Raw genomic sequence first — 24051 nt, forward strand, 5'->3', positions numbered from 1 at the left:
TTCATGCCACTAGTATCTCTGGAAATCCACTTATTATGTACTCATATTGTGCAGTTCTTCATTTGTGTAAAGCTCTGGAAACTCTGTTGGCAATGTATAGCAATACAAAACCATCTTCCAGTGATTTGAAGTAGTGGTGTTTTGGAGAGATGAATCAAAAAGAGATCATAAATTACACTTGAAGACTTGCTTCCTTTTGGCCTCTTACAATTTCATAAAGACAAAGAAGCCTCCACTTCCAAATCCAACAATCCAGTAGTACTGAGTATACACACGATTAAAACCTTAATATCAAATTCACTTTGTGAAAGAGTGAAAAACTAACAAATAATCCTGGTTTCTGAGTCTTTTGATCTCCAGATCAGTGCTTAGCTGTCAGTGTGAGCTGCATCTTAAATAGACTAGGAGAACTTGATCTATCTACAGCATCTGCTTTAGATGATAAAAGAGACAATTTGACTAGCTAGAAAGTGTTTCTGAGACACAGAAGATGAATATTGTTTTAATAGCCTGCAAATTTAAAAACGAAATACAAGTGATGCGAAATACTCTGTAGCCATTGCTGTAAATAAGCTCATAATATCATTATATTAGCTGTAAAAGAAAAAACAATAAGGTCACAACAGTGAGGGAATTTACAAGTCCAACATCTTATCCTTAAGAAGATATCTATAGAATTTGAATATATAGTTGACAGTTCAGGCTAATGAAAGGGCTGTTCTTCAGAAATTTACAGTACTAAATAGCAGGTATGCCAAGTGGAAGTTCTGTGCAGTACACTTTATATTCTCTATGTGGAGTTAAAGGTTAAAATAATTTAGCTTTGTATGTGGTATAATTTGAAAACTTGGAAATTTATGTAGCCTCTCTTCTTACCATCTCTATAGACTGCAATTCCTTGTGTAAGAAACAGGGACAGGGAACTTAATGACTCTTGCAACAAATTTCAGGTACTTTGTTCTTCTAGGGACATGTCTTCTCACCCTTCTTTCAGTACTGACAGTGTACTCTTTAAAGAAATGTGTGTCTCAAAGCTGCTCCCAGACTTCACATGCCTTTAAGTATAAGTCTGTGTCAGACTCTATCTTGAAGCACAGTTCCTAAACATAGGGACCCTGGTAGAAAATGATTTTCATATGTTCAAATCGGAATACTTAGTGACCTGTGATTAAGATGTCCTGATACTTTATATTGTCAATTCTTAGCCTCTGTATTGCTTTAGCTGATTCAGAGGAGGTTGAATTTCATTACAGCACACGGTTGGTCATGGTACTCTCATATGCCTGTAACTGAAAACTTGGATGGTAGGTGGTAGGATACACTTGACAGATATAGAAATAATGTTTAGATCTGTTAGATCTATTCAATTTAATATTATTTTTAAATGCTTCCTCTCTCTGAAGACTTTCCTTGTTTATTGGGTACCTCCTGTATTTTACTTTCACGGTTCCCCCCTTTATCCATTTCTGCTTTATATTGGTAACTCTGTGTTTATATTTTCCTCCTCTTTATTTTTACCATTTGTTCAGACTGTCCCCTTATATTTAAAGAAGAAATACAGCAATGCTGAACAAAACTCAAGCACCACATTTGAATGTTGAACTTCTGGAAACATACTCATTTTAGCTTCTTCCATTCAATTATTTACTTTATTTTGTAGTCGTTTCATTTCCTTTTCTTATATGCTGTTCCAACATCTGTCACAATTTACCATTACCTCAGGCACGGCTTAATTGTCGACAGTCACCACGTTCACTTTGAACTATAAGACTGGAAGAGTGAATTCCACCTGGCCAGTGGCTAGATTGAGTTAAGACGTTCATGAAAGAGAGGAGATAATGTTTATTATCTTTTAGTAGCTTGTTGTTGTCGTTGTTGAATAGGCCCAGCCTCAGATAACAAGCCAACAGTGCTAAATGTTATAGAAGCTGAAAACTAAGATAGTGTGGCATACTTGAAAAATCAGGGTAGCAAGCCATTTTTTTTGTTATAAATCTTCATCTGTAATGAAGAAATTGCATAGAAAGTAGCTCTCTTTAACTGTGGCTTGAGATTTTAGATGTGATTGTGGAGAAACCGTCCCTCCAAGATAAGGATAATTAGGATAAGGGGCTCCCTTTATCCAAGCTCGTTATATTCTACCATAAAAGACCTCACTGAGGTAGAGTTGCTGTAGTGTCTTTCTTTTTATGAAGACTGCATTAATTAATTTATAAATGTATAACTTCATTTTTAGGTTGTCAGCCGTGTATGTTTTCCAAGCTTTATTTCTCTCGTCTTTGAGTGAAAATTTACTCTTTCAAAGGTTGAGACATTGTAATGAGCTAGACTCATTAATGAAACATTGTAGCATTCAAATATAAACCTCTGAGTAAAGAGGTGCTCTACTTTGTTGCAAGTGTCTGCATGTTTGAACTGTACCCTGAGTGTTCAGTCAGGCTGTCCTCCACTTTCTGTTTCCTAACAAATAATTTAGTGTTTGTACTACATAAAATATCTTTGACATCTTTCCTACTATCTGTGTCAACTGATATGAATGAAACAAAGGATGAGAAAAAATAAGATAATCTTTAGATCTTGCAGTTGATAGAAATGTAGTTGCTTATATGATCTTTCCACATACTCCAAAAACATACTTCAGAAAAAAAGTAGATGGCCATGTGCTCAACTGATGACAAAACAGAGATGAGGAAAAAATAACTTTACAGACCAGAAAAACTCATTTTTCTTTGACAGTATATTTGTCTTTTTCTTATTGAACCCACCGAAACTGATAAATCTCATTCTGACTGAGGGACATTATGTGGGGGTATAGCAGCATACATTGCTGCTGTACTCATACATGAATACATGATGAAGTGATTTTTTGTTGCCTGCAATTTCCAGCCAAATCTGCAAAGCTGCGCTTGGATAAGTGGAGAACCACGTTAAATACTGAAAACTGTAAATAAATATTAGAACCTAAATTTCACTGAACAGATATTGGCCAAAAATATATCACTTAAAATACCCATTGTTATAATTTAAGACCACATAAATGCCTAAGCTCTTTGTTTGTGAAATTATTTCTCATAAAAAATTTAAGTTATGTCTTGCATCACAATAGATAGATGTGCTTACGAAGAAAATAAGGTTATGAGTATCTTGTGCTTTCCTAGTTACTGTGGTTAATATGGATAAAACTATTTTACTGATTCACAGTAAAAATGTATTCAACTAGGCAAAGTAGTGACAACATATTTAGTGTCCTCAAATTCAAAAAATGAGTTCCAAGTTAAACTCAAATTGGGTTAGTAGAAGCGTCCAGAAAGAAGGCAGAAATCCAGTCTAAAAATACGGGAACAGTGGGTTAGTGGGATCTTTGGAAGATCCATAATCAAAAGAAAGAGATAACAAGGCTAAAGGCAAGCAGAACTAAAGTAGAAAGGGCTTTCCAGGCTGGGAGGTGCTTTGGGAGTATGAACTTCCAAAGGGAGGAAGGACTTAAAGCAGGAGTGTCCAGCCTGCGGCCCTGGACAGCTAGCATTGTGGTCCCACACGATCACAAACTTTAATGCTACAATGTGTTTTTTAATGATATTTTTCTAGAGTCAGTTGCATACAGCTTGAGCTCGGACTGCGAAGGCAGTAACAGAACGCTGTGGAAGGGAGGGCTCAGTGCAGTGCTAACTCCACCTCTCACACTCGCCACACTCAGTCCGTTGAACCAAACCCTGCTTGTATTACATGTTACATGCGCTTGTGCCACCTGGAGAGTAAAACACTGTGATTGCTAAGAGGAATACTTTGACCTACCTACACATCTATGTGCCTGTGAAGGCACGTGTTTTTTGTTATTAAGCAGACATGTATATTTTCTTATTTAAACTTGGGCTTGTGTTATTTTTTAAAAATAATTTAATAACAAGTTAGCATGTTCATTAGTTTCACAAAAACGAGGTCAAATATCTTACAAGTTTTATGTTGCTGTTGCCTTCTTTTTTATTAATGTTTTAATAAAAAATATATTAAAAAGAAGTTTTGTTACTTACATGCATTAACTATATTATATAGTTCATATGTGGCCCAAGACAGTTCTTCACTCAGCCAAAAGATTGAATACTCGTGACTTAAAGGGGACACCAAAAAGTAAATAAAATCAATGTAATCTTCCATGCACATTTTTTTCATAAAACTAATATAGTCTGAGTCTAGTCTAGACTGAATGTAGATCAACAGGCTTTTCTTCCAACATCTTAATTTAGCTAGCAAACAGCTGTCCCACACTTGTCATAGAATCATAGAATTGCTCAGGTTGGAAAGGACCTTCAAGATCATCAAGTCCAACCGCAACCTAACCATACTGCTCTAACTCTAACAATCCACCACTAAATCATGTCATAAGTTTTGCAGTTCTCTTATTGTTGGCCTAGACTCTCACTCCATGGTCTTATTGAAAAAGCACACAAGCTCTCCGGTAGGGTATCATGTGAAAATACAGGTAGAAAACTTGAAGGCTAATTAAGAATTTCAATCTCTCTTTTTCTTTTTTTCAAAGTAATATGTGAAGATATTTCCTCAAGACTCATAAAGCATAATGCTAAAGATTAAGAACAGGCAATGAGGAAACAAAAGCAGCTTTTTTTCTTTTCTCTTATATAAGTTCTTCTGAGCTAGTTTTCTTAGTTATTATTATTCATCATATTGCATTGTTCTTTTGATAATATTTTCCCTTATACTGCAAAATAAAAAATGATGCACATTTCCACTTTAGAATGCATGGCAGTGCTAGAAACACATCATTTACTGTGTACCAGTCACTAACCATGAGTATTGATTGAACTGCAGGGAAATTATTCCTTAATTTAAAGATGTGAATGCTGTAGTTTGACCAGTTGACTATAAAATTCTGTGTCAACTGTCAGACGTATTACTAATTAGATAAAATGGCCCACAGAAAGACTTTGATGGTAGTCACAATTTAGCATGCTCCTGCAAATGAATTCTCAGACTGTAGTGTAATTAACTGGTCAGTGTATAAGTTTTTACGTTTACTGCTTAGGGTATTATCTGGAATTATGAAATAAAATCTTGTTATTGTAGGGTAACAGGAATTCTTCATGATGGAAATATTACCTGGATGAGTTCAGCATTTTATGTCTTTGTAGTACAAAGTGGTAAGGTCACAAATGAATTTGAGATCTCAAGAGCAACTTCAGGTTTAAAAAAAAAAAAAAAAGGAATGGATTACCAAGGCTAGGAAATTTAGTAGCATATAAATTCTCTTATTATTCTCATTTCAGATATCTCAACTGGTTGTACATGGACAATTCAGAAACTATGCTGGTTTTTTTCTGTCTCTTGGGGACATCTCCATTAAATAATGCCAGTTTCCCTGTCTATTTTGTATTCCTGCAGTATGCAATCCTATATTATGTACGCATATTTAAAGGAAAATCTTAAGAGTTGGTAGTAAATTAAATAAACATGTACTATATGGTCTATATAATGTAATGTGCATGTTTCCAATACACAAGCTTGAGAAACATAATTTCTGTCTGAAGATGTCTTCCTGTTAAAATTAAATGCAACATATTTTTCCATACACAGATGGATTTTATTCTGTATTTCTTTCTGTAAGCAGTATTTAATTACTGAAAACATGTTCATCAGCTTACTAGTTTCTCAATTGTCTCTTGCCCTCTTCACTTGTTTTCTTCCCTCCCATCTCTCCTCCCCCAAATGGTAAAAATAAATAAAGGATGAGCTTCTGGTGTTTTCTATAGAAAGTTAAGCTTCGCTGACATTGACTAATTTATTTTACAGCTCACATGCACTTTGAATTTAAAATTTAATCTGTTCAAATCAGCTTGCATTACCAGAGAATTGTGCTTAGCATGTTCCATGAATGATTCAGTAGATCTTAATAGCTACCTTCGTAATTTCTTATGAATCATTGAAGGAGATCACATTAGTAAACATTAGTGGTGAGTACTAAGCACGTTTTTCATGCAGTCGTTTTTCATGAATGTAGTTGGTTCCAAAATCTATGTGCAGTTGTCATGTGAAAAATTGTCTCTTGTATCTTACATTTATTGTGCTTGAAGAACACATTGCTTGTTTTTTTTCCTTTCTTTGACTGATCCAAATAGTGTGCTAGTGCAGCACCCACAGCACAATCCAGTGTAGTTGCCAGCTCACACAGACTGAGATACTCCGTGGACCAAATGTAAATCATATAAAGTCATATGACTTCCCTATAAAGCCTTTCTTCTATTGTACTTTCTTATTTTGTGTAGTACTTCTGAATTTCTGGGAAGACAAATATTTTTAATAGCAATTGGACGAATCAAAATAGCTCATAGAAATAACAGTTATTAAGGGAGGCTGATATTTTGTAAACGTTATGACCCAAGGACTTCAAAATAGCTTTTAATTCAGCAGTAAGCTAGTGGAATAGTTTTTCTTAATTAAGGTTCCCATGAACATTTTAATTATGAATGAAAAATCGCATTGTTCCTTGAGAGATTATATTATTAATTTATTTCCATTTGGAAATATTTATTCACTTTTTAAAATTATCTTCACATTCAAAAGCTTCATTAAGTTTTGTTGTTGCAGTTATTGTCTGTTACTTGTACTTAAAATCTTCCTTTTTGTTTTCAGTTTATATAATCCTAATACAGGCACCCTTTAAAAGCTGTTTTCATTTAAGAAAGCTATATACCACTAAGCAAGAACAGGTTAGGTTTTAATATCATTTAATGTTCTGATGTTTTCATTAGACTGTTTCAAGTGTGATTAGCATTATTATTGTAGTAATGGAATGTGCAGGTCGTAAGTTTCTAAATCAATGGGTGGGTAATATACATTTGAATTTAGGAATGTCAGTGTAGCTACTTACATTTTGTACCTTTTTATTCAGAATAATTGTAGTGTAAGTTAAGAATGAATCATATTTCTCTTTAAATTGTGAGATGAAGGACCTGTAGTCCCTAACCCCTCAGAAACTGTTGCTTGCAGACCTCTGCAGAGCACTCGGAATCACGTGTGATCACCACTGATTAGCAAAATCAGTCGCACATTAAGTATGGCAGACCAAAGGGGTGGAGACAAGGTGCGTTTTTCAAAAATTTAATGCTGATTTCCATTGGTGTCAGAAAGTTTTATCTATACTTGTCTGTAACTGAAATGATCAAGTAATCTTTGTTACAGTACCTCAAAATCACTTAGCATGCTTTTCACTACAGAGCACATTAAACCTCTGTCTACTGTATTACACAACAACAATATATATTAATATATACTGCTATTTTTGCAGCCCCATAAATATCCACTATTTAGAACAATTCTGCTTTGCATTTTTATAGTTCTTTTAATGACATAGCATCCCAGAATGCTCTGCAATCTCATTGTGCAGAAATGTCTGCATAAATGGTAAACAACCTGTCCAGTTATCCAACTCACCCATCTACTTTTTGAAGCAGGAAAGATGAGTTGGATCTTGAGTAGAAGACATGGATCTTTAGTATAATGCATTAGATTCCTGTAGAAACAGACACCAGCTTCAGGTGGACTGCAGATCTTTAAGGCAGCCTGCAGAAGAATGTCCTTCTTTCCAATGACCATAGAGAGATCACTGGGAGTTGTTCAAGTAGGACTTGTTTTTATCATCTTCTTTCTACCACTTTCTTGTTCAAATACCTTGCTCAGATACCCTCTTTGTTGCTACACAACAGGAACAGAGACCTCCTTATTTCGCTTAGACAGATATTAATTGCAGAAAGTCTGCAGAAGGCAGAGAGTAGGAAGCAACCATCACATAAGTGATGCAGTGAAATCATGCAGCAGGTGTAGACTACAGCCATTAGACAAAGAATCATAAGGAAACTTTACATCTTTCATCTAGTGGACTGCATAATATGACTGAGAACTGCCTCACTGCATATAGCTTTGATTTTCATCTTTGATATTTTTTGATACATTTAATACAGACAGGGCTCACTTGTGGAAGTGCCAAACACTTAAATCTGCAAATTAAGTTGCCCAGAGATATGGTGGACATTAAATCTTAACATTTAAAAAAAAGAATAGGACATGAATATCCCAAGTTGGACAATCAGAATCTAGGAATCCATTTTCTACTGTCTTTGCTTTTACCAATAATTTAGTTTACCACCTCACAAAGAAACAGAATGCTGTCTATTTTATCCAGGATATTGCTTAAAGTACACATAACCAAGTTAACATGAGGTGAGGCAAAAAATGCATAATTCTGACATTTCCCAAAATTTTGAGTTTGTCCTTGCAACTGTGATACTTCGTATTATTTTAGCCTTTGGGATGTTATGTTATGAACTCAAAACAATTAAAAAATATATAATTAGAAAGCGTTTGGAAGTTGTTAGAAAACAGTTCTGCATGTGAGGCATGAACCTTCCTCTTGAACAGGAGGTCAAATTAAACCCACAAGAGACAAATTTGGTCTTAATTTTGAGATGTAAACAGTAATTTAAGTAAAATGTACCATATGTTTGTTGACATTCAAGCAAGTCTTTCATTTTCTGAAACAGATCCATTTTGTTCAGCTTGAGAACAGGTGCTACATTTCAACTTTATTCAGGCATTTCCTAATTTCTTACTTTCTATCATAATTCCACTATTATACAAAAAAGCGTGTTTTTCCAGAAAAAAAAAAAAAAAAACATTGTGTACGTATATAAGGAGGATTATATTTAACTTTTTCTTTGGAAGGGTTATACTGAAGAACACTGATTTAAAGGTTACTGCAAAAGTACTGCCTCTTATTTATTTCCATTGAAACTGCAACAGATACAAAGAACACAATAACAGTATTTGATAGAGCAAATTTTCAACTACAAAATGCTATTTTTAAAAAACTGTAAAACGTATTCCAGGATTTTCATCCAGTCAGAATTCTTTGCCAAATTTGACTTGAAAGCATGGGTAATTTAGCAATGTCTAAAATGGGCATTTTTAGTCAGATTTATTCTCTGCCAATAAAACGTCCCCATCTCTGCCGCTGTGTCCCAACTTTTAGCAGACTTAAGACCCTTAAGGCCCAGAAAATATTGTCTTCCTATATTCTGCTAGGCCATTTAAAACATGTCTCTGACACTTCTATGGTTCACATAGGTATTTTGGAAATATTTTGAAATAATTCAGCACCAAGTATAGTTTTTTTTTTCATTGATCTATTGCACAGTAATAATTTACACGTTACATTACAAGCTTATGAATTACGATTTGTTTAACTGAGATGAGTACAAACAATTTAGAATTGAATGCTGATTTTTCTCTCTCATTCCATCTTATGTGTGCTCATAATTTGCACATTGCTTCTAGGCATTTTTATAATACCAGGAATAACTAGCACCTTACACTGCTCCTGAGTGTACAGACTGCTGCATTCTCAGCTGTAAAACACTATTTTTCAACAGTCACCACTCTTAGCTCTGCACTTTAACCAGTGATGCACAAGGGGCTGCATGCTGCTGCACCAGCAGAGGTGATGCACTGTCACTGTCACCGCTGCTGAATGGCACCACCCACTGCTTCACTGCATTCAAATTCACTCTTTGGTCTCCAGGACCATTCAGCAAGCATCACTCGATGTCAGTGGGTGCTGTTTTTTCCTCCTGAAGGAATTCGGTGACACACCTTTGATCCATCCACCCTTCCCTGTCAGTTGCCATTCTGTCAGACTGCCCCTCTGCTGCCCGCTGTCACATGGCAACAGAATGTAGTGGAATATTGTTGGGAAGGTTCAACCTCTACTGCCATACCACCAACATCCACCTCTGACGTCATGGGCCAACATAATAAAACGGGAGGCATTACTTTTGGAGCAGCCCTCATAGTATGTTATGAGAAGAGAATAACATAGGTACACCCATCAAATTCTGATGATTTAAATATTGCATTAGGCAAATAAAGGAATGTTTTCAACCCCTGTTTCTAGTTACCCTGGCCGGTTACTCAAATACATCATTTCTACCAGTGGAGCTCCCATACTGCTAGGAAGGAAGGTAAAGTCATGCCCCTCTGTGTGGGTCAAACATAGCACCTGCATTTAGGGTGTTTGTCAGTCTGTACACTGCAGAACAAGTATGAGGGATGTCTATATAATGTCATCTCTGGACACCACATCACCAGAGCATTTCAGTGTGTATTTAAGTTCTTCTAATTGCAGCAGAATGAGAGCCTCTCTATCAGCTGAGTGCCTTGAGTCATAGCCCCTTCCTTCTGAACTCCTGGGGGCACACAAAGTGATGACATTGCTCTGAGAAGCCTTGATGCAAGATTAGCTCTTCCTTGCAGGGTCTGTTGATGCTGAGCCCTGCGGGGCCTTTCAGGGATGGGACTGGACTCATGGAACAGCGCTGTGCGGACAATCAGAACGCTCCCCTACTGCTTTTATCTAACATTTTTATTTTGCTTATATGTTGCCCAGGCCTTTATTTTTCATTTTCAGTCTACTTTACTGTAGATTACTATAGCGAGAGCAGCAGCTCACAAGATGTAAATTAATTCCTTTCTTTCAGAGAGAAGCATGTGCAGCTATCTGTCTGAGCTGCAGTTTGTAAGACAATGTTACAAGGAGTCTGACCTTGGAAAAGTATGTTCTTAGTCTCATGTCTGAGATTGATGTTACTGATAGGTAATGAGCTGTGTGCTGCATTTTCAAAGGAATAACTCTCGATGCAGATATTTACTTTAAAAATGTCGCATGTCACTCCTTTCACAGCTCACAGAGTTCAGAAATAGAGAGGAGGTGTAAGGCTTGGAGAAGTGTAATTAAATTGTGATTGTATCCTCTTGTTGGAAGGAACACCAAGCTGTTAGCAATTGAAAATTAATATACCTTGCCAACTGTTAGCCCTGGATGAAAGAGTTGGCAATTGCACCGCAGTTCTCAGTGACCAGGTATCCCCATGACACATATCACGATGACAGTGTGTACAAATTGCCAATATATTTTGGATTCTCAGAGAAGATGAAGCATAGGGAAAGAATTTATTTTACCACAACACTGCTGTTTGTCATCTGTACTCAGCAGAGAAGATAGAAGATGTTGTTGAGGAATTCTCAGCTGTTGCTCTTTCTTGATCTTTTTGAACTGATCAGTGAAGAGCTTCCTAGTTTTCATAATTTCTTAATCAATCTTGATTATATTCCTGGACTACTCTTATTTGTTCAAAAAAATTGTTTCTGTATGCCATACTTGATGTTTATGAAATGTCAGTTCCCCTGAAGACACTACACTACTTTGTTGCTGGGCTAATTATTTACAGTCATTTTGAAAACAAGGAGTCTTACTTATAAAAAATAAATCAGTTTCATCACTGACTTCTGTTTGCTGAGCAAAGAGATAGTATTATTGTATTTTTCACTGAAGAAAGCATGCTTTATTCAAACTTGACTTTTATTAGCCTGTAGCAGCTAAGAAACATCAAAAGCGCTGTTCATGAAACTAGAAGAGCTGTTTCTTTAAAAAAAGAAAAAAATGTATGTAGGTCTGGAAGCATGTTTAGAAGTAGAAAGAGGGAAGAAAAAAGAAGATTCAGACCATTATTTTTAGACCACCCCTACAAAATCCTTTAGACTTAAGCAAGTCGAATGCATTTTATGCTTTCATCACCTGTACTCACAGCAGTATTTCATTTCATAAACAGGTCCAGAGGTAAGCTTCTAGAGTAGCACATAATTTCTGATTTCAAGCCCGGTTAAGAGCTACAGATTTGTATCTGTAATATAAAAGTAGCTCTTTGAAGAATCTTGATGAAGATAGTATTAGAAACCATACTTGTAATCTGTGCTATGCAGATTCATAGTTTAACAAGCAGTTTTGTTATGGTGATAGATAACAGGCTCAGAAACATACGTTAAATCAGAATAATTCTATTAGTGCAAATAGAAACAATAAAAGTACCTTAACTGAACTAAAAAGTAGGAATGTTGTTCTCTAGGTAGTGACTAGTAATATATTTTTAACCCCAATAATAATTGTGCTTATATTAGTTCAGAATAAGAAACATTGCCAAATCATCTATGGTAGACTGATACTTAGATATGTTGCCAGAAGTTCATCATTCAAAAAAGCTTTTGGAACGTTCTTAAATTTAGGAAGAGGGGCTTTCTCCTGTCTTTTCAGTTGTGAATAGACACAGGTGGTAAGGAGACTCAAGTGGGATTTGAGAATTATGAAGCCTGACCACACAAGGCCATTAAAAACTCAGTTGATGTCATGAATCATGGTTGGACAATTCAGTTACTGCCCGTGACCTTCCCCTTCTAATTTCATCGGTTACTTCCGCACATGTTAGCAGAGTTTACATTGCCAGCTATTAAAGAATGATTACGTTTCCACATCATATGGAAAAATATTGTGACAGACGTTACATTTTGGTATGTTCCATGAGGGTCAGTGTCTATACTTAAAGAACCAGGTGCATAAAGTAAAAAGGAAAAGCTTTATACCAATTTATACTTGAAAATAAATACATTTATAATTCTAGTGATATTTCAGTATTACTATTATTATTTGTTTTAAGTAATGTGTGACATTTTATTTTACAAAACCCTGAAAATGAGTTATGAAAGCATTATATTTTGAAATATTTTCTTACTTAAATAATTCTCCAATATAAGGAAGGCATATAATGAATTGTGATTTATACTGAAGGCAATTCTTTTTTAAGACTGTATAAAGAAAATGGCTTCTATTGTTTGCAGCAACTTTTAGTTTTGTGTTTTAGTTTTGTGTTTCAGCTTTGCACATTGACTATTTTGAGATTTTTCCTTCAGTACTTTACATAACTTGGAATGATATATGAGGACACATTAACTTTTCTTAAATACTTCCAGTATTTTGCAGGTGGCCTTTGTGCATTTACACGAGTCCCTTGTACTGCATGTGGCATCTGCCATCTTCTGGATTTTGTCGGAATTGCCTGTTGCTTAAATGAGCTTTAAAATACTGGGAGTGTGCTTTCATCGTCTATGTATCTATTGAGGAAAATGAGTACAATTGCTGTCTACATACAGGTTAATGTATCAGGGGAAGTAGCCTTCATTTCTTAGCCAGTCATTGTGGTGGCGTACATTACTTTTATTTTATGGTCTGGTAAAGTCTTAAGCAGTGTCCTACATCATTTTAACTAATAGATTTTTGCTTTAAAATAGTTTTGCGATTTGACTAGGCCATGAAAAGCAACACAATGAATAAAAACAGTAAGCTACCAAAATAAATAAATAAAGTTAAAAATTGAGAAACATACGCAGAGTTGTTTAGATGGGAGAAATGTACGCATTACAGAAGAATCAGAGATGTGACATAATGTTTTTGAAGCTAGTAATTTCAAGCAGTTAAATAGTCTAGAAAAACTGTGCTCAGATGTTATGGGTATCTGATGACATGAAGGGAAGTGAAGTTTGAGTTATTGACCCTAAAAATGAGTTATGAGCCCTGTCAAGGCCCCATAATTTCAGTGCCCTTTAGTCCCTGTCACAATTCAGTCTCTCTTCTAAATGCATTAATGTGCAATAACCTTTTCCCAAATGGAAGTACACCTAGCCTTGTACACTTCCCTTGACTTCAAAATCCTCTCTTGATGCTCAAGTCTTGCTACTCTCACTCTGCAGCTCAGTCTGAAACCTAAGAAAATGACCATATGCTGCTTTGTTGGCTTAAAATGTCAACTAAGAATGATTTGATATGTGCAAGAATACTTGAACCTGTTTTTGAAATTGAGCTGCTGTTTAATTACAGCTTGCAGTAGAAAAATAAAATTCCATCCTTCCTAGTGCAGAGAACACCATCAGTATTTTACCTTATGTAAATGATATATCTTGCTATTCCAGCTTTTTGCTTATTTTTGTTTGTTATTATCAGCAGGCTTAATTTGATCTTTTGTCTTTTCCATTATGAGGTGTTCTCTTTAATGAGATTTGAGTTCTAAATAGGATTTTAGATTTTATGCATGAATTATACGCAAGCTTCAAGATAATCGGAAGATGATCTTCTTCAGGCCTGATGATGCTTAAGGGAAGTCTGGAGGTTATAGCAGAGCTTGCATTTTGACATGACACAAGAGAAAGTTCAAGTAGAAATGCATGAAAATGATGTCAAATCTCAAATCTTTCCCTTCAGATATTTCTGCAACTGCTGTTTCTCTTCAAGTGATGCTCTCTGCAGGCTGTCAAAGTCCTCATGGCAGCCAGCAATTACTTCTTTTAAATCTTTTCCAAAATATGTTTTCCCTGGGGAATGTCAGCTTCCAGTTCAGAAAGGCAAACTGTTTTTTTTCCTCAATTCCCTGATGGCAGCGTGCTGGATGATGAGCTAAAGGATTTTTACACCCTATTAGCTGCAAAAGAATGAAAAAAACTTCTGCCCTTGAGATTTGTCTAAGTGAACTCAGCTTAAATTTTTTTAAAATGCAAAATAGAATCCTAATGAAAGAGCAAGTGCCTTAAAGCCACGCTATGTGTGTCTCTGTTAGAATAACCTTTTAAAGCTTCTAGATATACATTCTGAATGAAGCATGAGATGGAAGAAAAAAGATGAAAAAATATAGAGAGTAGTAGCTTTAAAATGATTGGTGTGTAATTGGAGCAGAACAAGTAACTATATGAAAAGCCTCTCCCAATATTCAGCAGTTCATTTTAGGCCATGCAGGCAGAGCTGCTGTACTTGAGGAGGTTATAAACTGAATCAGTGAGAAAATTAAGCATTGTTCCATGAACACAGAATTGAAGTAAATATCGTAAGGCAAAACAGTATTCAAGTCAGCTTACAAAGCCCATCATAGGTGAAATAATCCCTTCAGTTTCTGCAACGCAACTTCAAAGATGTGGTCATAGAGAACTTCCCTCCTCAGTCTTTGTGTAGGTTCCTTAGGCTTTAAGCCAACTAGAATGTAAAACAACCTCAGTCAATTGAATAGAAAAGTCTGAAGCACATCCTCTCTCTCTAACATGCCATTCAATTATGTGTCTGCTTCTCAAATTCTACAGTTGGGTCGGATGTACATTTCTCAGGAGGTACAGTTGTATTCTTCAATCAAATGCAAAACAGTCTTCATCCAAGGCATTGTTAGCCAAGAGATGCACTACCATGAAATACAAACAATTTAAAACCTAGAAGTTAGGGGGAGAAACCAGCAACATGTCAATTCCCAAACCACATAAATAGTCTTCCCATCTCAGGGGGGTGGTGAAGCAATCACTCAGGGTTGTATTTTGAAATCCTCTGAAATAGGAAAGCAACTTCAGAAAAAAAAAATACACATCCAAAACCTGTTCTCAGAGGAGTAGCCAGTAAATATATTTTTATATACAGTCAACACACTTGCCATTAACATTTTTTATGTACCACATCAAAGCAAACATATGGAATTAGGTTCACTTTCATGTTATATTTAAATGGTATTTGCTTTAATGGGAATGATTTCCCTCTTACCCTGTAAAAGTTAAAGAAGTTCATACTAGTTTCTATTTCAACTCTTTCTTCCATGTTACAAACACAAAACTCGGTGACAAAATGAGGTTTGATTCAGATCCCAGTATCACATAAAGATGTATTTGCAACTAACTTCAGTGTAGTAAGCCTTTGCAAAATAGGTCTTTCTTATTAAATGAATTGGTGGAAGGAGCTGTTATGATTTTTTCTGTGAAATGGGCACTGGGAGTCAAATTAATGATAAGACCTAGAACTATTTTGCTGGACAAGTGCAAGCATGAGTTGCTGAAACTGGCTATTTAGTTTTGCTTCATCTGAATTAGATGCAACATTGGAGGGTTAGATTGTATCTGAGGTAGCTCAGATAAAACTATCAAGGCAATGTCAATTAAAACATAGGTAGTGAGTGTGGTATCCACACAACTACCAGTTATGTAAGCTTACGCTTCATTCACAGAAATGTGTCTCTTCACTGTGGATTGACTAGAATACTGGCTCTGTAATGAAGAGCTTTCAAATAAAGTGAGCAGAAGAACTGATCCTGTCTCCTTAGCTATTTTTAATTAGTGGAAACGTAACTATCAGATGAAAGATCAGTAGTAGGTGTGACAGCAAGTTGCAAAGATAGAAAAAAAAAACAACAAACATTTGTAAATGATACAGATAATGAAAGGACTATAGTGAACATGGCCTGGAACTGGCCATGCTCCACAAAACACAGCTCAAAGATTATTACCTAAATGTGAATAATGGTGTGAATTACTGTACACTTTCAAGCTGGGTATTGTTGCACTAATAGATACGTGGTTGAGGAACTAATAATAGTGGCACAGATAGTGAAGTGTTCAGTATATTCCATATTACAACAAAGAGTGTAGATAAAGCATTTTTATTTGAATCAATATCACTTTCAGGAAAGAGATTAAATTGAGATAATGTCGAGATAGAAATTTTAATGTAGAATGTAGTATCTTTAAATTTCATAGGGAGAAAAATGCCAGCCAGTATAGATGTCTCCAGTTACAAATTTGAGAAGTGTTACTAACAATGGTAGAACAAAGCCAGGAGGCAATGGCCACAATTTGCGCCAGGGGAGATTCAGGTTGGATATTAGGAAAAATTTCTTCTCAGGAGTGGTGGAACGGGTTGCCCAGGGAAATGGTGGAGTCACCATCTCTAGAGTTGTTTAGGGAAAGGCTAGATGTGGTACTTAGGGACGTGGTTTAGTGGGCAAAATTGGTGGTAGGTAAATGGTTGGACTGGACGATCGTAGAGGTCTTTCCCAACTGTAATGATTCTATGGCTCTGTGATTCTATTAGTGTGGAGCCACAGGCTAGGTAACTAAATATTTCGAATGACTGCATAAAACAGAAATTACCATATCTAAGAGGCAAAAAGGACTGTAATCTTAGTAAATGAGAACTAGTTTTTTTGATCCTAGGGTACTAGATGGGGAAAGAAGAAGTCATTCATATGAAGCCATAGAGCAGGAGTTTTAATGACTATCAAGTCATGACTTGACTGTTGTGGATGACACTGGGGGGAAGAAAGAGTAGCAAGTGTTTTATAAATATTTAAAGGAAAAAATAATCCAAGGAGCTACAAAACTTTTTATGATGGTTCATGGTATACTTTGGAAGAAAAAAATGTGGAGGTAAGTTAATGATGAGATAGAAAGTGATGTGGTAGTTTATAACTTCTTGTCTTGACAAGGCAGTTTTGCTCCTTGCAAAAGAAAATATAGTAGATGACAAAAATACATAGAATCATATAATGGCTTGAGTTGGCCTTGGAGATCATCTAGTTCCAACCCACTGCCATGGGGTAGGGACACCTCCCATAAGATCAGGTTGCCCAAAGCCCCACTCAGCCTGGCCTTGAACTCTTCCAGGGGTGAGCCATCCACAACTTCTCTGGGCAACCTGCAGCAGTACCTCATCACCCTCATAATGAAGAATTTCCTCCCTATATCTAATCTAAACCTACCCTCTTTTAGTTAAAACTGTTACCTCTTTTTCCATCACTACTCTCCTTAATGGAGACTTTCCCCCTCTTTCCTGTAAGCTTCCCTTAGGTACTGAAAGGCTGCTCCAAGGTCTCCCCCAAGCTTTCTGTTCTCTAGGCTAAATAACCTCAACTTTCTCAGCCTTTCTTCATAGGAGAGGTGCTCCAGCCATCTGATCATCCTCTTGGCCCTTGTCTAGACCTGCTCCAACAGGTCCATGTCTTTCTTGTGCTGGAGGCCCCAGACCTAGATGCAGTACTGCCGGTGAGTTCTCATGAGAGTGGAGTAGAGGGGAACAATCACCTCTCTTGCCCTGTTGGCCATGCTTATTTTGATGCAGTCCAGGATATGATTGGCTTTCTGGGCTGCAGATGCATTTTGCTGGCTCATGTCAAACTTTTCATCCACCATTGCCATCAAATCCATCTCTGCTGGGCTGGTCTTGATCCACTTGTCATCCTGCCTGTATTCATGTTTAGGATTGCCCTAGCCCAGGGGCAGGACCTTGCACTTGGCCTTGTTGAACTTCATGAGCTTTGCGAAGGCCCACCTCTCAAGCCCATCAAGGTCCTTCTGGATGGCATCCCTTCCCTCCAGCTTGTCAACTGCCCCACTGAGCTCGACATCGTCTGAAAACTTGCTGAGAGTGCACTCAATCCTATTATCCATGTTGCCGATAAAGATGTTAATTTGATAATATCAAACTTGGGAACTATTTTTTTAAGGCAGAGAAACTTAAAATTGTAACATGATTAGAAATATTTATAAAGAACGTGAATGAGGATATATTAAACTAGGGCTGGAAGCAAGTTGCTGGAGGACTTGCTCTAGGATTACTTTGGGGGTGGATCTTGCTTAACACTCATTAATGACTGCAGCACAACAAGGTTTTTGCCAATGGCATTTGTAGATCACAACGCTGAGATGCATCATCAAAAGAGGATCAGAACATCATGAAAGAGTATCTTTGAAGTCTATAGAGTAAAATAAATTGTGGAGAAGATATTATAAATCAGCTTGCTTATAATATATGTGATGCTTCATCTAAAAATCACAGAAGAAAAAATGATACTTGTTGATCACAAGATGAATATGATGAGTTCTAAGTGGAATGAAAAGCCAAATTCGATCATAGATGTGTTGGACAAAGTATATCCAGGGAAGGGAAGTTTTCATGCCACTATGTACAGTTATTGGTAGGATCTCACCTAAAATTGTATCCTCTGTTCTGGCCTCCGTATTGTAGAAAAATGACTGTGAACATATTGACATACAAATACAGGATTACTAGGATGGTCAGTCGAAAGATCCGTTTACCTTAGGTATTACAGGAAAGCCTGCTTAGCCAAGTGAATCTGAAGTTGAGAAGGGATATAATTCATTTTTATGAATGTTATGAATGCATTGGATATGATGAGAGGAATGAGCAGTAGGGAAGAAAAGTCAAATGACAATGCTGCCACAAAAAAAAAAAAAAAAAAAAAAACTGAACTGCTTAAGATGACCCTGAACGACATTAGAGATAGAAATTAGAACCATCAGGGAAATGATGTTATGGAATGGTTTTCAAGTTCAGGTGCTTGGGGAGAAAAATACGATATGGTGGAAATCTATAATGGGAATTATAAGATGTAATTTACTGTGATACTGTAATAAGACTGAATGGAAGGACCTACATGGTACCCACCTAACAAAAAAGGAAGTCAAATGCCTATTCTCTTAAATCATTGTTAGATATATTTCCCCCCCAAATTCTTTTATTTGATTCTTTCAGTAGGTCTATATGTATACTAATGTATGCAAATGAGCTTCCACATGGATTATTAAAATGTTGCCAGATTTCTTTTTCTGGAATTGTACATATGTCCATAATCCTGTTTGTTCAACTCAAAAACTGTCCTAAATGCTGACACTGATGAAGAGTATAAACACCAAGAAGAGAATGGAGTTATTTTCTGTTGTCCTAGGAAAAGGTTGACAGTGATAGGGTGAAAGAAGGAAAAACAAGATAGGTAAACACCAGGGAACTGAGAATTCACCATCATTGAGTCATGTAAAACTCCAGTGAAAATATCTTTAACATAAAATGTGGAGAAGGAACAGTTAGTCCTGAGGAAGTGAAAGAACACCACCTTATTTTTCAATGGAATCCTGATTTTTTCCATACCATTCTCTTCCTTTCCCTTATCCACGAATTTTTATGGTATTACAGAATACATTTCCACACAGTAAATATTCATAACAATGTAAGCACTGAGATAGCTAAACAGAAGTGACTCATAACAAAATGTTGCAAGAAGGGGGGATCGCAAAGTAAGGTCATCAGTTAAGCTACAAGCAGGTTTACTGTTTCGACCACCCTGTTGCAGCTAATACATATTTGAAGCATTAGGCCAAGCTACAAATGAAACTGATACATTCCCTTAAAATCTTTGAGTAGTGGTTCCAATAAGAGTCATCAGTTGTTTGTGTTACCCCTAAACCTTAATTACTTATTTTTCAGGGCCATTAGTACTGCATTCCAGTGCTACCCCATGCCAGTGTGCTTTGCTCCTGCCTGTGCACTGTCCTGCCCTCCCACCCTGCTCTATTTCCTCCCCTGTCCTAATTCAGAATGAATGGATAAGTGTAGGCTTAGTGGAATTTTGTTTTGTATTGATGTGGATATTTCTGGCAGCTATTTCCATCTTATTTGAAATATCTTGGCTTCATTCTTATTTAGATTTTCTGTTCTGGCATGAATATTGCACTACTATACTGGTTAGATGATTTCCAAATCAAATGGCTTATGAAATAACCAAAGTACTTTTATAATGCTGCGCTACTTTGTACTCCACAACAAAATTTAAAATCAGCATAATTACCATTTCTGGAAACTCCTTTATTTTTTGAATAATTGTTTTTTTTCACAATAATTACTATAAAGCCAAGTAAAATTATTGGAACGCTGGATATTTCTAAGTAAGCATCATCTGTCAAAAACTTGTATGGCAGCAAACTCAGCTTCCTGGGGTTATTCTGGTTTGGAAGGAAAGCTCTGGTATCCAGATAACACTGATTTTCCCAATGAGACTGCTTCTGAAGAGCCTAGAAGTTGTCAGAGTTCTTCCCACTGAAGTATGTTATCAGTGTCTGAGTATTATTGCTTCTTAACAGTTTAAACGCGAAGCTGAGGATAGCCAGTACTAGTGGTTCAATTGCGTCTTACACTCATCCAAATCCCAGCAGGAGAAACTGCAGTATAGATAAGAAAGAGTATGAACAATGCCGTGAAGATAGGACACTCAGAAGAGAGGTGCAGGATTGCTGGCCTTTGCTCTCTGGGCCCTTTTTATGTTATCTTTTTTTCTGTTATCTCCTGATGAAAACCTAATGTAAAATACATGCACTTTCCAGGGAGCTGGGTCAGCAACAGTGGGTCTGTTCTCATAGTTGAGTGTCTTCGTCACTAGGTTAGGTTTTATTTCATCTGCCTTCAGCTGATCACAGAGTTTTTGACTGCACAGACGCGATGCACAGCTGCACTGGAAGAAGAGAGTGCTATCAGTTTCAGCATTGCTGGTGGCCTAGTTAATTAAGAATAATCCTCTGTTGCAGGAGACCTAATTTCATTGCTATGCAAATACATCTAAATTCTAGACCTCTCTACTTCAGGGATGAGTCATTTACCCACAGACTTGACCATATTTGTTTTGAGGAATCTTTTTGAGTGACTGAAGGCACTTGTGCTTGTCTAGGTAAGCCCTGACAGGAAGGAAACGAGGGTTGGAGAGAGGCCCTTGTCCTCTTGAAACATATTCTCTTGAGAATCAGCAGGTATATAAAGAGTAGAATCCAGAACTGACTGCAGTATAATTGCTGTATTTATCACCCAACTGGCCTAAACTGTTGCCCAGATGTTTGTTGGTTTTGGTTATTTTTTTTTTAGATTAGGATGTAATGTGTCCATGTACTCTTATGGCCAGTGAACACAAATGTCCTGCCTCTGAAATTTCCTTTGACCATTTTCCTGATGTTTGCCATAAAAAAAAAGTCAGAGACTGCCTTGTAGTTTAGTTGAAATTTTAAAAAATCATGTGTAAATTTTTTCCTCTCTGTGTTCTTAAATTATTAGCTAATATAACAAAGCATTTTATGACCTTATTATATGCATTTTTGAAGGTATTGAAACCGTTAGTATTTTTAGTGTTAAATATAGGCATAAAAGCTTTGCAGAATGCATCCAGGCTGGCCAACATATAGCAGTCTGAGCTGAGTATTGCTAACAGTATTTGGATGTGACACAAAATGAAAATGAAAAAACCCACACATAGAAATAGCTATTGCATGCAATTTTTCCAACTTTTAAAAAGCCAATTTACCTTAAAAACCCTCTATACCATTATGTTGTGTTTTACAGTCTTATATGAGTTTCTCAGAACATTATGGGATTAGTGGCAGTGAAGAATAATGATAGAAGTGAAAATATGACAGTTATGGTACGTGTTCTGTATGTTTGCATTTTAACTGTTGTTCATTTTTTAAAATATGCTGGTTTCCTGAAAAACATAATACTTTCTAATGTCTAGTGCTACAGGTAGGTGTGAGTTTATTGGCACTTTGTTTGCATTAGATATTTTTTCTCCTTTATGTTGTTTATATTTCCCTGAGTGAATGACAGAAATCTAGAAGCAACTGAAAGTGTGCCCTGAAAGCATCTCTAAGTGTTGTCTTAGTTTAGATGTCTCAAATAACATAACCTTTCAGCTGAAAATACAGCTTAGAATCTGGTAGCCTCTTCTCTAATGAACTCACATGATTTTTCTATAACCTAGTGACTGATGATGACTTTGTCACTGTCTGTGGGTCAGTATGTTTGAGGAAGGATATGGAATGACTGTATTTCATGTCATTTGTCAGTCACCTTCAGCTTTCCATGTTTTCTGTGTATGCATGCTAGTTGTAAGAGAAAGTGTAAATTCAAGACAGCAACTATCATTTTAGTGGTAATCAAAGGCTGTAGTAGAAATTAGGCATTGCAAACGAATAATTAAAAAAATAATTTTTACCAGAGTCATCCACAATGAGGCAGAAAAAGGGCAGAAACACTTCTGTAGAGCTGCAGCCATTCTATAATAATTATCCTAATTAATCAAATTAATTAATCAAATCATCATAATGAATAAAAAATATAGGAAAGTTTTACTCTGCAGTTATAATATCACAATAGCAAGCATGGAGATAAACGTCATGAACTTTAAAATAAATAAATAAATATATCTTATGTTAAGGTGAGTGTGAATGTATCGACACATGACAGATCTTGAAAAAACATTTCTCTGTATTGTATATTTAAAATTGATGAGCAGGTTAATGAATGTGATCTGTCGTCATGGAAGCATCACAACCTTGCCTTGATCAAGAGTTGAATAAGAGAGTATAAAGAGCAATGTTTCTTTCCTTACTAAAAGGGAAAGGAACTGTATTACAGTACAGAAAAAAAAATATGAATATTTTAATAATGGAAATAAAAGCTGCCATTGTCAGGAAAAGATTTTTTTTTTTAAGTACAAATTATTGATGAGTTTTGAGATGACATTCATTTTTCCATTAGCTTTTGTTAATATACCTCAGGGTATATCATTAACCAAGCTCAGAACATATGGTTTGAATATCTCATATTTGCTGACATGGTTATATTCAATTCAAGTATTTTTGTTAACAGCCATTGTGCCAATTCTGCTGAGAATGAAATAACATGTTCCTGGAGGCCTCAGCTTGTTTACATCCTGACAAGGCACAGTTATACCAAACAACTTTTGTTTTACAGGACCTAGTTCAATCCCTATAAAGCAGAATATCTGTAAGAAAATAGTACGAAGTTTAGGGAGAATAAAGTTATGGCTATTCATAAGATATAACTTTAACAAGTATTTATGGTGTTTTATAGAACAGCTTTAGAATGCTGGTTTTAATCTTGCATTTTGAAACACTTGATTCTTTTCTGTGGTGATACAAACCTCTGTGCAATATGTTTATCTTACTTTGTTGCCACTTCAAGGCCCTTCAGAAGTAAGGCAGAGTTCCCCTGAGTTTCATGGACTTGCTGTTGCAAGCCACTGCTTAGAAAACTGAGCCAAACCATTTAGAAGTAAAAAGATGTCTGCCAGGAACTAAAGTAATTCTCTGTACTATAAACTGGTAATATTCATTTTTATGTAATTACAAAAAGAAGAGAAGGTTTTATCCCCAATTTGTATGGTCACATGAAAATACTGAGGCTTATAAATGTGATAAACCAAATGGTTTAGGGCTTTAAACTGCTTTATTAAAAGAAAAAATGTCAGCTTTCTCTTAGACAATAAATTCAATAAATTCAGAGATAAGACATAAGGTATATGTCTGTTGCAATGCTGAATCACAGCCATTTCATAAATGTCTGCAAGACCAAGATGAACAAACCAGCAAATCAGGGAAAACTTGGTTTTAAACAAATAAATATTATATTGCAAAACATATTTTATTTACATTTCTTTTAAATCTGTGATGTTATTTCTTTGACAATTCCAAAGTGTGGTAGGAACCAATGTAGATAGTCAGATG

This window comes from Numida meleagris, chromosome 1, assembly GCF_002078875.1.
Source record: "Numida meleagris isolate 19003 breed g44 Domestic line chromosome 1, NumMel1.0, whole genome shotgun sequence".
Classification (NCBI taxonomy): Eukaryota; Metazoa; Chordata; class Aves; order Galliformes; family Numididae; genus Numida; species Numida meleagris.